This window comes from Podarcis muralis, chromosome 9 (genome assembly GCF_964188315.1).
Source record: "Podarcis muralis chromosome 9, rPodMur119.hap1.1, whole genome shotgun sequence".
Classification (NCBI taxonomy): domain Eukaryota; kingdom Metazoa; phylum Chordata; class Lepidosauria; order Squamata; family Lacertidae; genus Podarcis; species Podarcis muralis.
This window is the reverse complement of record NC_135663.1, coordinates 67,845,612-67,861,719: the sequence shown is the minus strand read 5'-3', so window position 1 is coordinate 67,861,719 and position 16,108 is coordinate 67,845,612.

Sequence of the window (16,108 nt, the reverse complement as noted above, 5' to 3'; positions counted from 1 at the left end):
CTATATGTTTTAAACTTACTTTTCAGTCTGTAGCCTGTTTCATACCTAATTCCTATGCTTTCAATTAAAATGCTTAAGAAACTGCTGAGTGGGCTTTCTCCCATGGGAGACTGCAAAAGCCCTTTATTTTGAAAAAGCCTTGCAGCTGCATTTTCTATTTGTCTCAACATACACGTGGGTCTGTAGAGGGATAAAATATAGTTAATAGATTCCCTCACCCACCTAATAAAACCCACCAGATTTCTGGTGTTAGGCTGAAAGACCAGGCCAGGTATACCTTGAGACAAGGTGTGTTCCAAGAGTGTGTTGACCTGTGATGTTCTCTCGAAGGTGTGTTGGATTTCTCTGCTTTACGCCAGGTCTTTCTCCTGTCTCAACAACAGAGGGAAATAAAAATAAAATATTTCAGAAGGGGAGAGGAGAGGATAAGTCCATTAATGATGGATGATTGTGCAGTACTGATGATTGTGGTGAAGTGTATCCTTGAAAGAAATCAATAGTTCTGTGTACTAGCGAGCTTGGCAAGGAGTTGTAAGTGTTCTGAGTCATCAAGAGGGTCTCTAAACCAAGTTTCGCTCTGGTACTGGGCAACAGCTTCAGACGCCCTGTTGGAATCTGGAAAGTGTGAAACAGTAAAAAGAAAAGAAAAGAAAAGAAAGCCTATAGATGTGCTCCTTAGCTTCTATACTGAGATTCTAACAGCGGTGGGCATGAGTTTCCTCTGCAATGTGAGCCTGACTGCTCAGTTTGCATGAAAGGCAGGCAGACAGACCAGCAAGCTGAACTTGCTCCAGCTAACACACGGACACAGACACACACATTGTGAGGCTGCCCTTGCGCTTGATCTGGAAGCTACAGTAATAGTAATAATAATAATAATAATAATAATAATAATAATAATAATAATAATTTATTTATACCCCGCCCACCTGGCTGGGCTTCCCCAGCCACTCTGGGCGGCTTCCAAAAAAAATTAAAATACTATAATACATCAAATATTAAAAGCTTCCCTAAACAGGGCTGCCTTCAGATGTCTTCTAAAAGTCAGGTAGTTGTTGTTCTCTTTGACATCTGGTGGGAGGGCGTTCCACAGGGAGGGCGCCACTACCGAGAAGGCCCACTGCCTGGTTCCCTGTAACTTAGCTTCTTGCAGTGAGGGAACCGCCAGAAGGCCCTCAGAGCTGGACCTCAGTTTCCGGGCAGAACAATGGGGGTGGAGACGCTCCTTCAGGTATACTGGACCGAGGCCATTCAGGGCTTTAAAGGTCAGCACCAACACTTTGAATTGTGCTCGGAAATGTACTGGGAGCCAATGCACATCTCTCAGAACCGGTGTTATGTGGTCCCGGCGGCCACTCCCAGTTACCAGTCTAGCTGCCGCATTCTGGATTTATTGCAGTTTCCAGGTCACCTTCAAAGGTAGCCCCACGTAGAGTGCATTGCAGTAGTCCAAATGGGAGATAACCAGAGCATGCACCACTCTTGCGAGATAGTCCGCGGACAGATAGGGTCTCAGCCTACGTACCAGATGAAGCTGGTAAACAGCTGCCCTGGACACAGATTTGACCTGTGCCTCCATGGACAGCTGTGAGTCCAAAATGACTCCCAGGCTGCGCACCTGGTCCTTCAGGGGCACAGTTACCCCATTCAGGACCAGGGAATCCTCCACACTTGCCCGCCTCCTGTCCCCCCAAAACACTACTTCTGTCTTGTCAGGATTCAACCTCTGTCTGTTAGCCGCCATCCATCCTCCAACCGCCTCCAGACACTCACACAGGACCTTCACCGCCTTCACTGGTTCTGATTTAAAAGAGAGGTAGAGCAGAATGCAGTTAGTGCAGTTTGTGCAGAATGCTGCAGTGCCATTAAGAACTTGGGACCACATGAGATTGCCTTACATAACATGTGCTACCTCGACCGCTTCAATTGGCAGAATTGGCACTGCTACAGATGCCACATAATACCCATTTTACATTGATAAGATGTACACTCCCTGCTTGTTGAGATCAAGCAGGCACCTTCACTGTAAACCTTCTGAGTGCAATTTTTTCTTGATTTCCTTGTTTTATCTTTTTGGAAACTGCTTTGTGTGTGTGGTTTTAATACACATTCAAGCAGCGTATAAATTACATGAAGTAAATAAAATAAAATAAAACTTCTCTGGGATTTGAGGCGATGAGATCAGTGAGGCGCCCATCACAGCTAGTGTACAACACAGCGCCGACAAAGAAAGGCTGATTGTTTTGCAGAAGGCCTCTAAATATCTATAATGTGAAAGGTGCGAGACTGGTTTCATTACGCCCAAATTTTAGAGATCTTTAAAAAGGACAAAAAAATTGGTTTCCAGGTGGAAAAATCAAAATTAGAGTCAGAACTACTTGAACCCAAGACGAAAGTGCTTTCAAGAATGTATAACTTGTTGCTTAAATGGAATACTCAAGATGAGACAGTTAAATCAGCCATGATAAAATGGGCACAAGATATTGGATACAACATTATGTTTGAAGACTGGGAAAGGTTATGGACCACCAGTATGAAATTTACGGCATGTAGTGCCTTAAAAGAAAATATTATGAAAATGATGTACAGGTGGTACATGACCCCAGTCAAACTTGCAAAGATATATCATTTGTCTGATAATAAATGTTGGAAATGTAAGGAGGCTGAAGGAACATTCTTTCACCTCTGGTGGACATGCCCGAGGGTGAAGGCTTTTTGGGAAATGATTTATAACGAGTTGAAAAAGGTATTTAAGTATACCTTCCATAAGAAACCAGAAGCCTTCCTCCTGGGCATTGTGGACCAGAGAGTGCTAAAGAAAGATAGAACTTTCTTTTTATATGCAACTACAGCAGCAAGAATTCTTATAGCCAAATACTGGAAGGCACAGGAGTTACCCACACTGGAAGAATGGCACACGCAACTGATGGACTACATGGAATTGGCTGAAATGACCGGCAGAATCCGAGACCAGGGAGAAGAGGCAGTGGAAGAGGACTGGAAAAAATTTAAGGACTATTTACAAAAACATTTTAAGTTATATGAATGTTGAGAATTTGCTAAGTTTTGAGAAAAACATGCTTCAGTATTGAGATTCGGAAATGATTGAAACTAAGTTATGTTTGAGAAAAGTTTAACTTTTAGAGTAAATAATTAGACGAAAATACAAATACACATGAAACAAGGTTTTAATTTGCTGATTGATTTTTATTGTAAAGAATGCAGGGATGGAGGATGTGGGGAAGTCCAGTTGATGTTGAAAAAGGATTTGAAAAAGTGAATCTTTCTTTACTTTGTAAAAAAAAAAAAAAAAAAAAGCTTTTGTTGTGTTATTGACGATGTTTTAATGTTGTACTTTGACCCTGGAAAACAAAGCAATAAAAAAATATTTTAAAAAAAAAATATCTATAATGTGGACATACTGACCTTCTTAATTTAAGAGATTTAGGTCATAGTCCTACTCTCATTTACTGTATACTTTCTGCATTTATAGTGCTGGGCTTTTAATATTTTTAACGTATCATGTTATCCAAAATGCATATGTATCCTGTGATTTGCTAGGATATACTACTGTTTGATGTGCTGTTTCTCAAGCTAGCTTCAGCAACCTTTTTCAACCTTTGAATAATTTTGTAACAATTTTTGTCTGGCTTTTTGGCTAGCCGGAATTTGTGATCACCAGGAACTGGCCTAGAGGTCATGGGCCGGCTCTCCCTCTGGCATTGCATGGGCAATGGGCCCTATTTGCCCTCCTCAAGGAGGGTTGGCACTTATCTTTGTTGTGCTGCACAAGTGAGGGGACAATCCCCCTTGGCAGAAGTTTGCGCAGGAGGGCTGTCGTTCATCACACTCACCAGACCGCAGGAAGGAATGCTCATACAGGGGTCAGCAAACTTTTGCAGCAGAAGGAGCTGGTCCACTGTCCCTCAGACCTTGTGGGGGGCCGGACTATATTTTGGGCGGAAATAAAAGATGAACAAATTCCTATGCCCCACAAATAACCCAGAGATGCATTTTAAATACAGTGGTACTTTGGGTTACAGACGCTTCAGGTTACAGACTCCGCTAACCCAGAAATAGTACCTCGGGTTAAGAACTTTGCTTCAGGATGAGAACTGGAAATCATGTGGCGGCGACGGCGCGGCGGCAGCAGGAGGCCCCATTAGCTAAAGTGGTACCTCAGGTTAAGAACAGTTTCAGGTTAAGAACGGACCTCCAGAACGAATTAAGTTCTTAACCTGAGGTACCACTGTAAAAGGGCACATTCTACTCATGTAAAAACACCAGGCAGGCCCCACAAATAGCCCAGAGATGCATTTTAAATACAGTGGTACCTCGGGTTACATACGCTTCAGGTTACATATGCTTCAGGTTACACACTCCGCTAACCCAGAAATAGTGCTTCAGGTTAAGAACTTTGCTTCAAGGTAAGAACAGAAATTGGGCTCCAGCAGCGCAGCGGCAGCAGGAGGCCCCATTAGCTAAAGTGGTGCTTCAGGTTAAGAACAGTTTCAGGTTAAGAACGGACCTCCGGAACGAATTAAGTACTTAACCTGAAGTACCACTGTAAAAGGATACGTTCTACTCATGTAAAGACATGCTGATTCCTGGACCATCTGCGGACCGGATTGAGAATGCGATTGGGCCAGATCCGGCTCCTGGGCCTTAGGTTGCCTACCCATGCCTTAAACTGTTCTTAATTTCTCTCTAGCCAAGGTGTGAACAGCTCTGCATAGTAAAGACATCCCGGCCCATCGACATTTGCCCTCTCCCCGTGTAGCCAAACAGAAATGAAACTGACACCAATGAAGCTGTGCTGATGCAAAAAGCTGTGTGTGTGTTTTGCAGGGGTGTGAGGAAGAGCTATGAAGTGCACCCTGGGCGAGGGCACCTTTCCTGCACTCTGAGGTGATAATGTGAACACATCCTTAGTTTCTGGACCTTCAAGAGTCAGCAAGTGTGAAAGGTGACAAGCATAGCAGCATTTTTGCTCTCCTTTCAACTCCGTTGGCTTAGCCACCTCATGAAAGCATCGGTTCTGTAGCACTTTAATTCCCACAAAGACTCCTGGGGAATTATAATTGGTTATGTGCTGTGTTTGTGATCTTCCCTGTCACAGAGCTGTATTACCCAGCGTTCTCTGGGAAAAGAGAGAAGGGGTATCAACGGCTAGTATAACTCTGTTGCGAGGAGTTACTCTCTGAAGCAGGAAGGTTGGAAACTGGAAAAAGCAGGGAGCTGTAAACTGGAAACCATCGAGGCCTGCATATTGCAGATTCCAACAGTGGCTATTGGCGAGGAATTTACTGATGCCTCTGCTTCTCCCATAAAAGGAAATGTTAATGCTTTCCATCTCACCTATTAATACCACTGTATTAATACAACCATTTACATTAGTGAATGTTTAGGAAGACTCTACGGTGTGAAGATTGTTTAGATGGATTATTATTGTAAGTCATTCCCCCCCCCCCCCACACACACACCGTCTGCCCGCTTACATGGAATTTATGGCCATCTAATTCTGATGGGAATGTGCAATTCCCTCCTCACCTATGATAAAGACATTTAGCTAGCTGTTAATTAGCAGTTGGCTAAAATAGCTTGAAAGCCAAGGTTTGCCACGTGAGTCCAAAGCAGCCTTCCTCTTGATTTAAATTCAGCAGCAGGAAGGAAATTTGAAAATGCGTTTCCATCTCTAGACAGGCTTTCGCAGCTTCAGGGTTGTCTGTTTACTTGGCTACTTTTGTTGATCAGGCTTCCAAACCTCTTCACTTATTTCTCTCTTCAATCCCTCTCTCCATTTTCCTGGCAAAAATGCAATCTTCTTGTCTTCTCAGATGCTGAACATGCAGGAGACAAAATGTTCCACTTCCACCTTCTCCTTACTTTGGCCTAGATTCAGGTAGGTAGCTGTGTTGGTCTGACACAGTCAAAATATATATATTAAAAAAATGTCCAGTAGCTCCTTAGAGACCAACTAAGTTTGTTCTTGGTATAAGCTTTCATGTGCATGCACACTTCTTCAGATACACATATACACTCTAAGGTGCTACTGGACATTTTTTAAATTATTTAATATTTTTTACTTTGACTTGTATTTAAACTTCATTCAGTTCCAACCCCCCCCCCCCCGTTTTGTTTTTAAAGAGGGGGAGGCATTAAGCGTTGACTTTCTGAGCTCCCGTTGTTCTGTCCCAGCTCCTGCCCACCTAGCAGTTCAAAAGCACGTCAAGTGCAAGTAGATAAATAGGTACCTCTCTGGTGGGAAGGTAAACGGCATTTCCGTGCGCTGCTCTGGTTTCGCCAGAAGCGGCTTAGTCACGCTGGCCACATGACCCGGAAAAACTGTCTGCGGACAAATGCTGGCTCCCTCAGCCAGTAAAGAGAGATGAGCGCGCAACCCCAGAGTCGTCTGTGACTGGACCTAACGGTCAATAAACTTGATTATTTGTTTTAATGTTAACAACTGTCTGGACTCAGTGTGTACCCAAGAGAAACGGGTTGGTGGCAGTGGGGAAGTGATCATTGTGGTGGCACAGGGATCAATAAACCATCAAACGTCCGGGGACCCTGTGTGATCACCATACCATGTCCTTACAGAATTTCTAGAGACTTAGTAGTAGTAGTAGTAGTAGTAGTAGTAGTAATAATAATAATAATAATAATAATAATAATAATAATAATAATAATTTATTTGTACCCTGCCCATCTGGCTGGGTTTCCCCAGCCACTCTGGGCGGCTTCCAACCAAGATGAAAAATACACTAAAATGTCACATATTAAAAACTTCCCTGAACAGGGCTGCCTTCAGATGTCTTCTGAATGTCAGGTAGTTGTTTATCGCTTTGACATTTGATGGGAGGGCGTTCTGCTTTGGGGATGTAAGCTGAAGGGATATATTTTCAATAGCTCATTAATGTAAACCTTTTAAAGCCATTGTTTTTCCATGCTGCTGCAACTTTGGAACATTCTTGCTTTCAGATTTTTGTATCTGATCTTCCTTGTTAATCAAATGAACATTCCCAGCCTATCAGGGATTACATTGCAGATGAGATGATGTTGCAGTGCTATGATGTAGCCAATCAAATTTGGTTACACAGCAATGTGACCGAAGATGAAGCCTATTGAGAGTGAGGCAATTCTTCCTCAAGGGATCATTGACTGCTCTCACTTCATATGCTCAAACATTTTCAACCCCTTTCAAAGAAATCCCAGAAACATCGTTCAGGGAGTGTGGTTTTTAAGGCTGTTGAAAGTGTTTGCTAAATCCAAGTGCATATGCTAGGAATTGGAAATACAGTGGTACCTCGGGTTAAGTACTTAATTCGTTCCGGAGGTCCGTTCTTAACCTGAAACTGTTCTTAACCTGAAGCACCACTTTAGCTAATGGGGCCTCCTGCTGCTGCTGCACCACCAGAGCATGATTTCTGTTCTCATCCTGAAGCAAAGTTCTTAACCTGAAGCACTATTTCTGGGTTAGCGGAGTCTGTAACCTGAAGCATATGTAACCTGAAGCGTATGTAACCCGAGGTACCACTGTACTGGGAATTATTTTTATATCTTTACTATGAATGTTGATAGTAGGTGACATTGTCCACCAGAACAACCCAGATAGATGGGTAGGGTACAGTTATCATCATCATCATCATCATCATCATCATCATCATCATCATCATCCAACCTGGTACCTTCCAGACGTTTTGAACGACAACTCCTGTCAGCTCAACCCAGCATGACCATCGGCTGTGCTAGCTCAAAATGACAGGAGTTGCAATGCGAAAACATTGGGAGGGTGTGAGATTGGGGAAATCTGTACTGGACAGCAGACAATCTCCATTTTCTGCCATTCACAATAACATATAGCTTTAATTTACTTAATGTACATCAGTTATTTGTTTAACTTCATAAATATGGGCAAAACCCCCCACATTTTTCTCCAGTGTTGTCCCATTATAAAATCAATAAGAAATTTGGTGCCTAGATTGAGGTTGCAAGATGAAGGGAAAGTGAATGGAGGCTAGGTTGTGGCGCCTATTGGCTAAACCAGGATTTTTATAGAATTAAGCAACCTGTAAATTGAGGCAGCAACCATTACTTAGATTTTCCGTGCAGTGGTGAATGTGAAAGCACTTTTGCTCTTCTGTTAAAGGTGCACTCTTAAACCTTTAGGGCATAATATTTATATCATGATTCATATATGTAGAGCCTTGCATAGTTTCCCAAAGCTTCTCATTGGAGAGTTCTTCTTATTATACGGTTTTGCAGGCAAAGTGTTTCCTTTGACAGACGTCTTATTATGGGAAGCTTGCAGGTTTTTCTTCTTGACATCGCTTCAGGCAGGGGTGGGTTGGAGGATTAGCCGCCACCACAGACCTGTTCCTGTGGATAATTGTCTCTTACGTCAGGCAATTACTTAACAATAGGGGGCAGGGCGGGAGTTGATAAGGTTATCACAGAAACCTCTCAACAATCCAAGAGGAGAAACTACCCGAATGCTCCGTCTTTGTCAATCAGTTGCGCAACATGTGAAGAAGACCTGCGAAGCCTCAATCCATTAGGAATCCCCTTGACTCTAAAGGGCTCTCTGAAACAACATCCAAGGTTAAGAAGAGCAGACCCATGGTCCTCAATCTGATATTTAATGTTGTTCCTTGCGTATGCTGTCAGTTTGCCCCATGAAAGATGGGCAAATGATACAAAATTCCTATAGAACTTTTATGTACAATAGAAATTTTTGATTCATTCCATTATTTTGCATGCAGATATATGATGGGGTAGGGACGCGGGTGGCGCTGTTGGTTAAACCACAGAGCCTAGGACTTGCCTATCAGAAGGTCGCCGGTTAAAATCTCCTCAACAGGGTGAGCTCCCGTTGCTCGGTCCCTGCTTCTGCCAACCTAGCAGTTTGAAAGCACGTCAAAAGTGCAAGTAGATAAATAGGTACCGCTCCAGCGGGAAGGTAAACGGCGTTTCCGTGCGCTGCTCTGGTTCGCCAGAAGCGGCTTAGTCATGCTGGCCACATGACCCGGGAGCTGTACGCCGGCTCCCTCGGCCAATAAAGCGAGATGAGCGCTGCAACCCGAGAGTCGGCCACGACTGGACCTAATGGTCAGGGGTCCCTTTACCTTTTATCTGATGGGGCAGCTTTGTCCTCAAAGTCAAATGACCTTCTGCTGTGTTTCTACCTGGAACTATGTACATCATTTGCCTCCCCCCAATCTACAGCCCTGTGAATTCCACAAGGTGTCGGAGCTACTCCTAGACACACAACAATAGAAAATAGGTCAGGTTTAATCCAGTCATTTTCTATTTGTTTTGGGGCCCATGTGTTTTTGAGTTACAGAGATAATTTCTGTTGGTAGAATGGACACATTTGTACCCTTTTGTACTAAATATGAGAATTAGCTACTGTTGCATTCTACCCTTGTTGTTGCAACAGTTACATAAGAAAGTGGCTGCTTGTTCTTAAATCTGTGTGTAAATCTGGGGGTTGTGGACTGGAATATCTACTGGAATAAATGTAGAAGTCGCTGTGTTCCATATTTACTGTGGCACCTAGTGGATAAACCTGGATTTTTATAGAATTAAGAGTACAGTCCAAGAGGCATAAAGACGGAAGAGCAAAAGTCTTACTGGGGCAGCATCCTGTTTCCTACCTTGGCCGAACAGATACCTCTGGAAAGCCCACAAGGAGGGCAGGAGGGCTATTGGGGTGAGAGACTCCAGGGAGACCTGGATATGTGTTGTGATCACAAACAGAGCGAAAGGGATTCTGCAAATTATCAGGGGGCACTGCTTTTGTCAACCAGACAACAGAAGTAAAAAAATTAATTTGAGCGATTGCAAATAAGGACTTGCCACTATCTTCTGAATTACAGTGGTACCATGGTTTACGAACCTAATCCGTTCCAGAAGTCTGTTCTTAAACCAAAGCATTCTTAAGCCAAGGCGTGCTTTCCCATAGTAGTGGAGGACTCAATTTACAAATGGAACACACTCAACAGGAAGCGAGACATGTTCTTATTCCAAGACAAAGTTCACAAACCAAAACACCTACTTCCAGGCTTGCAGCATTCTTAATCCAAGTTGTTCATAAACTAAGCTGTTCTTAAACCAAGGTACCACTGTATTTCGGAACTGAACAGTGGCAGGTCCCTAAAACGATTAATGGCTGAAGCTGTTTCCTTCTTTGTTCCTCTGTGCCCTGCGCACACCCAGCCAAGAAAGACGAATGGCTGATAGTTAATTCCTTAAGCACGGACTTACAGCAGCTCCTAAACTGCACTGGATACACATGCACACAAGTTTCTAGTGTTTATGTATCTGGCATTAGCTTTTCTGGGTTTGTGGCTGGAGGAGCAGTTGATGTAACTGTGGGACAATGCCCCTCTTTAAGCCCCTCTGTTGTTCTAGGAGGCAGCAGGGAAGGGGGTGGCAAGGATTCAACATGTCCTGCGCCCCCTCCTCTGTCTCTGACTGCTTAGAACCATCCCTTCCCCACCCCCACCCCGCCTAGTTCCTGCCTTGCAGGCGGCAACAAACCCTATAAATTGCTCCCCATCTCTCCACCCCCACTTGCTTCTGTCATGCCCTTGTCATGCCCCTGATGCCCTAGCTATGAAAATGACCTACAAACCTAACATAAAAGGATTGCTTTGCTCCTTCCCCTGCTTCCGTGAGACTTGTTAATCTAAAGCGCATTCGAGGCACATTGAAAGCACACGACTTCCCTGGAAGAATCCTGGGAAATTCAGTTCCCCCTCACAGCACCACAATTCCCAGCTTCCTTAGCTAACTACAGTCATGGGCTTTAAATGTTTGATGTTTAAATATCCACGGAGTGGATCTGCCACTTGTTTTCATCTCTGGGCCCTTCTACCTGTGTTGCAGGTACCTGCTGTAGGCCAGTGCAGTGTATTTAGCCAGTAGCAGAAACAACTGCTTCTGAAATATCTTATAAAATAATGCTACAGGTGACTGAAAGTTTGAACAAACAGCTTTGCTCAATGCCTTGCAAATGCTACCATAAATAAAGTGGACGCTCAGGTTGCGAACGTGATCCGTGCGGGAGACACGTTTGCAACCTGCAGCGTTTGCAACCCGCAGTGCCGCGTCTGTGCATGGACAGGTCGTGCTTCTGTGCTTCTGCGCATGCCCAAAGCACGATTTAGTGCTTCTGCGCATGCGTGAGCGCCGAAACCTGGAAGTAACCCGTTCTGGTACCTCTGGGTTTAGCGCGGTGCGCAACCCGAAAATGCGCAACCTGAAGTGTCTGTAACCCGAGGTATGACTGTACTGATTTTGAAATGGCTGCTGCCATAGGTTTTCCTGTGCTCTCTTCTCTGCTGGTGCTCACTAGACCTCTCACTAGACCTCTCTTTTTCATGCGCTCACAGTTTGCTTTGTTTCCAACTACCATTTAAACTACTACCATGACAAGTTCTGCTAGTGCACTGCAGTACAGAAATTCCCCTGGGTGATGTGGGTAAGAGTCCTTTTCCTATTTTGGCACATTTCTTAAGAACAGCAATGTGCTGCTGGAGTTATGGGAAACTGGTTTTCTTTAGGATGCAATATCAATGCAAATGGCATTAAATCTTTTCAGGCAGAACCCTAGGACTATTGAATATGTTTGTGAGTTGCGCTTAAGTTCAAATTAAGACCTGAAACATAGTGGCCTGCTTTATCTAGCTTGTGTGAGTAAGCCCTATGTCATTCAGCTATAGAATACCACATTGCTACTTCCCACACAACACAGCTGAATCAGATTTCCTGCAATTTCACTGGGGTTTTTTTATTTTCCCTTAGCAACTCCTGAACTTCTATTTGCGCATTAATGTAATGCAACTGTGAGTGAGTAGTTGCTATTGAAGAGAGAGAGAGGGAGAGAGAGAGAAATGGCCATCAGCTCTATATGTTGACTGCCAGCTGTGTCCTTCATGACAAGTATTTGGAGGAAAATACCTACCAAATAAGTCTATACTTTAATAGATGTTGTTTTGAACATTTAGACTAAATCTGCAGTGCAGTTTTACACATGATCTGATTTGAGAATGCAGTCCATGCTATATTCCAGAATACATTGGTACCTCAGGTTAAGTACTTAATTCGTTCCGGAGGTCTGTTCTTAACCTGAAACTGTTCTTAACCTGAAGCACCACTTTAGCTAATGGGGGCTCCCGCTGCTGCTGCGCCGCCGGAGCCCGATTTCTGTTCTCATCCTGAAGCAAAGTTCTTAACCTGATGTAATATTTCTGGGTTAGTGGAGTCTGTAACCTGAAGCGTGTGTAACCTGAAGCATATGTAACCCGAGGTACCACTGTACTGGTGGTCCAAAACTAAAGGGGCTCACTTTTTCCTTTTGCAGGAAATGTCAACGGCATCAAGAGATGTTGTCAAGGAGTCAACATCTTCTTCAGTCAAGGAGGAAGGTGAGAGGTGGGGACCACTGGAGGAGTGTGGTAGCAACTACAGCAGGTGCGCACCATTGGAATGGCAATGCCCATCAACTTTGGGGGCTGAAGTGCACACATTAGCACTTATTTCATATCCATTGTGCTCCCACTGCTAATTTTGAAGCAACATACACATGATGTTAGGCATAATTAATGCCCTTGGGAGTAGCCAGGATCTATGCTGGGGGGGGGGGGCAGTTCACCCATCAGCCATTGTCCTCTGTCTGGCTCTGTCTAGCAGATTTGGAATGAAATGTCTCAACAACAGTTGTTTTAAATTACTGTTTTTTTCCATCTATAAGACGCCCCCATGTATAAGACACCTCCTATTTTGGGGGACTCAGATTCAAGAAAATCCATCCTCGGCACTATCTGTGTGTAAGACACCCCCTAATTTTGGGCATTATTTTTCAGGGGGGAAACCTAGTCTTATACACGGAAAAATGCAGTAACTTTCTTTCGACCCCAAATGCTCAAAAAAATCTGTCAAAAATCTTCTACAATTTCTACTTTTAGTTAAGTATTTTTATTGATTTGCTTGACTTGTGGGGGGAACTGCCCCCTGCCACCCCCACCCCCCGTCTATGCTCATGCCTACGTCTATCCTGTGTGGTTTCTTGACAAATACCGCTGCTTGGTGGGAGGTTTTCTCAAACCAGCTCTGATCTGGTTTCACTTCATACTTGAGAATGGTGTGTACATTTGAGACAGACATTGCACATGTGCAGATGGCAGGTTCATGAAGAGGAATTCCGGGGTGGGGGCCATGCACTTAAGGTGACTATATGTATGAAAATTATTATTCCATGAGTAATATATTGAGGCAATAGGTTTATTAGAGTGGAAAAATTGGGAAAGGACAGGAAGTCAAACTTATGTACTAAATATATTGTAGGAGGACTTTTATTCTTTTGTTGGATTTTCATTTTGACAAAACTGACTTATGTAAAATAAGGAAGATATGTCTTTGATGTACAGATGCAAGTATGAATAATAAAGCATTTTTTAAAAAGTGAATACATTCCTATCCCTACTCTGACATATATTCCATTGTGCAAACACGACTTGAAATGCAACAACATTGCTGCATTTTAAGCTGCTAATGTGTACACCCCCTAAGCCTTTTGATCATTCCAGCTTTGTTATCATAATGTAGCCTTATGAGGCTTTGCCCTTGGGTGGGGAAAAATATTGTGCCCGGGAAAGGGAAAATGGGAGTCAACAGACACTCAAGGAATAGTTTCAGAGAAAAAGCTTTATTTCTACCATCCATGAACTGCTAGAAGGAGCAAGTGTGATAGTTCACAAACAAGCACGAGTTCACAGTCATTTGCACAGAGTATATATTCCCGTTCCAGTTCCCTCCCCTTTCTCCTCCCTCAGGAGTCCTGCCCCATGAGTTCCTCTGAGCATGAACAGAAAGCTCCTGTCTTGGGACTCTTCCCAGGAAAGGGGGGGGGGTGAGAAGCCAAGGGGTTTCAGAGTGCTCAAAGATGTTGCAACTGAATGAGATAAGACTCGTTTCTCAGGCTTGAGTATTCTTGGTAATGACAGAGCCTATTCATTAGCTTTATGAAGCCTTCTCGTACTGATAAAAGAATAACATTTTTCCTATGCATCTTGTGAGAAAAGCAGAGAAGAGCAGAGAAAAGCTGTTTTGGATTTTTAGAAGACAAAAGGAATTTTGGACAGTTTTGAGGCCTGGTTGGGAGGGGGGTGACTTCGGGCCTAGGTGGGGTCACCTGTCCTCACCTCCTTCAATAACATAAGCCAGACTTGGGGTGGGCGTGGGGTGGGGACTTGTGCTCAAAAGTTCTGTCTATTTGGGTGTTTTGTTTTGTTTTGTTTTGTTTCTGTTTTAACCCTGCTGGTTATTATACTGTGGCGATCACACAGGGCCCCCAGATGTTTCACGGTCTATTGACCCTGTGCCACCACTGCGGTTGCTTTCTTCGCTGCCACCACCCCGTTTCTCACGGGGACACACGGAGTCCAGACAGTTGTTAACATAAACAAATAATCAAGTTTATTTTTAAATGCAGGAACAAGCGTATGGATACAGTTTCTTTTTCTCGTGTCAGTTTCCTAATCTTAGTTCCTAACAACTCCAAACTGATTGTTCCAACTATCTATCTGACTCAACCTAACAATTCCTCTCACTCTCTCACAATACAACTCGACCAACCCACTGCCTATTCCACCCTCTTCCTTTCTCCAACACCCAAGCCTCAACTCCCAACTGACAAACCTCAACTCCCAAACCTCAACGGACTTTTTCAAAACCTCCCACTCTATCTTTTAATCCCCCCTTGCATTCTCACTGGCCAATCACATCACACCCATTTTAACCCTTTCCTTGACCCATGCTAGGAGGCAAACGCCACATATACCAATAAGATTCCTTGGAGGATATCCAGGCTTCATTCCACAGGCTCTCCTACGTAATCCAGCCCCTACTTTGCTGATTTCTCTCAACAAGCGGTTTACATTCTTCTTCTTCAGCTTTGAAGGATATTTACCAAATTCATATTTCCACCAGGATCTGAGCCACGGATGAACCCCCTTTGCAACTGTCACTACTCTTAATCTGCTGCTCTGGCTGCCTAAACACACACGCACAAATCCTGGGGGGCTAGAGAAGATCACATCCGCTCACCAGGTCAGATGGTGGACAGGGTTTGCGGCCTGGGTTCCTGCCCAAAACTGTTTTTAAACCAGCCAGTTTGCCCCATGAAAGCTGGGCAAATGATACAAAATTCCTATAGAACTTTTATGTACAATAGAATTTTTTGATTCATTCCATTATTTTGCATGCGGATATCTGATGGGGTAGGGTGGCACTGTGGGTTAAACCACAGAGCCCTTGAAATGCACGAGAAGACTCCCAAGTCTAGGGGTGTCCATAGCACAGGATTAGACAGGACATTTCGGAAATGGGGCTGAATGAAGAATGATCCAATATAGAAATATGAGCTCCAAAAGAGAAGATTCACCTGCAGACGGAACAGCAGGTGCTTCAAAGTTCTGAAGAAACATGGGGGGGCAGGGTCAAGGTGGGTGGGTTGCCATGGTAACAATGGGCCTGCCCTCCTTTGTGACATCTCCTGCTTCTCCCTTAAAAGCCACCAACGACAGGTGTCCATTGTGGGTTTGTGAGGAGAGGCGGAGAGAAGTGTGTAGGTGCGGTAAGAGAGAAACCATGCGGTCAGTTCCAGACCTTCAGGAAGAAGGAAAGTTCAGCAGACTTGTCCTTCACGGAACAGAGTGGCTCAGGAGACTGAGAAGCGCAATGCAGCTCAAAAAAAGCAATAAAGTGGCCCCGCTCCAGCCTAAGGAGCAGCCTCCTCTGGCACCAGTTGTGACAAAGCTCTTCAAGAGCTTTCCAGAGCTCGAGAAGGCAATAGCCCGACACCAGGCCCGTATTAGGCCAGCACCTGAAGAAGAGGACATAATTATAGAAGATCTCGAATGAGCTGCCGGCATGACGGGTCAAGCGAAGGTGCTCTACTTTGGAAGAGTTAAAAGGGAGTAAGGGAAGAACGAGGGCGATGAGATCGAGGTAACCCTCCAGCCTCTCCTGAGTTGCAGAGGCTCAGGGCAGAGAGGCAGAGGGAACTAAGTTCCCACAGGAGGAGTGCTCGCCTCCAGACCAG